Raw genomic sequence first — 1868 nt, forward strand, 5'->3', positions numbered from 1 at the left:
CCTTTTCTTCACTCTTTGTGGGTTTATCAGGATTCTTAATGGGTTTCATCCCGTCATGAGTGACTCTCCAAACTCCCAAATCAACCGCCTCAAGGTAGCAAGCCATTCTCGCTTTATAATAGGCGAAGTTAGTGCCATCAAAGTGCGGAGGCCTAGAGGTATCCATCCCAACCACTCTAAATAGCGTCGACTCAACGGCGGTTAAGCCAAAAGGTCCACATTGAGCCAACGTGGCTCTGATACTAATTGTAGGGGACCGTGATGCCTAAGAGGGAGGGTGAATTAGGCAACTTAAAATTCTAACTCTAAACTATGGCCTCTTTTTATAACCTTAGCAAAACCTATGTAAAAGATAAACTATCTAAATGTGCAACTATGGCTTTGCTAGTGTGTTGCTATCTCTACCGCAAAAGGAGTAATTCAATCAATGTAAATGCAGAAGCTAAAGGGCAAGGTAGAGATATGCAAACTCTCGTCAATGACTTTGGTATTTTTACCGAGGTATTGAGAAGCAAGCAAGCTTTCCCCTAGTCCTCGTTGGAGGACCTCACAAGGAATCCCTCGCAAGGGCCAAGCTCCCAGTTGGGTAACTCCATGGATAGCCTTGGGCCTTCCTCATGCGCAAGTGGGTCTCCAACATGCCTTCTAGCAAGACTCTCCCGGATGCTCCCTGCCATATGCACTATCAAGCTTTCGGCTGAAACGCCGTGGGCCTTGTTCCCTTCGATACATGGTGGCGGCCACACCACAATCATGGTTGGTGTGATCTCGCAAGACTACAAGCCCCTTTGATGTACAACAATGGTGTGTGCAAGCACCGACTGGTAAGAGGTATGCAAACCTCACTAAACACTTGGCCTAAACCTAGAGCAAGCTCATAAGCGGTGGTCTAATCAACCTAAGCACTTCGCAAAGCACCTATGCTAATCACCTAATGAATCACTAAGCACTATGCAAGTGGAGATCACTAAAATGGTGTATCAACACCCTTGATATGTTTCCTTAGCTCCACTCACCTCATTTGGCCTGTTGGGGGTTATATTTATAAGCCCTACTGAGAAAGTAGCCATTGGGGGTGAAATTCCACTTTTCTGCTACTGATCGGACGCTGAACATGTTCTGACCGGACGCGTCTGGTCGTCCCGACAGTTGGAGCCGCGATCCACTAATCAGACGCTACCAGCGTTCGGTCACATGCCACTGGGCGTGTCTGGTCGCATTTTTGCCACTCTAGAACCTCTTTGTACTCGACCAGACTCTGTTGTCCTATGTCCGGTCCAACATCTAGTCACACCTATTGCCGAGCCTCCTGATCAAAGCGTCCGGTCACTTTCCTCTAGCGTCCGTCCAGCGCCCGGTCACCTCTGTGAGCTCGTTTCTTCGTGATCTTACGTATAGCTTGGTTCCTATCTTCATGCTTGGACTTTGCTTGATATCTTGGGTCTTCTCTTGTGCTTCTAGGGTCTTTCTTATGGTATTGATCATCAGATCATCATGTCACCTTCATCCAAGTCACATCTTGCATCCTATTGAACTACAAAACAATCACTTGCAACTTCATTAGTCCAATTTGGTTGTGTTGATCATCAAACACCAAAATCCAAAGTAAATGGGCCAAGGGTCCATTTTCATTACACTATTAATGGTGGTGTAGTTCCCAACTTCACCACCAAGCATTTAGCATATTGCTCTAGATGCAAGGTTAGTGCCATAGTGCCACTATGAGGTTTGTAATATTTGTGATAGACAAAAGCATCCACCACCATCCTCCTAAAAAGCTTGGAAACAAGGAGTGATGGGTGGTTGTGGTCCTTGTAGGTGCACGGGGTACTAAGCAACATGTCTGTGGCTTAGAAATTTTCTTTCTC

This window comes from Miscanthus floridulus, chromosome 8 (genome assembly GCF_019320115.1).
Source record: "Miscanthus floridulus cultivar M001 chromosome 8, ASM1932011v1, whole genome shotgun sequence".
In the NCBI taxonomy this organism is placed as follows: domain Eukaryota; kingdom Viridiplantae; phylum Streptophyta; class Magnoliopsida; order Poales; family Poaceae; genus Miscanthus; species Miscanthus floridulus.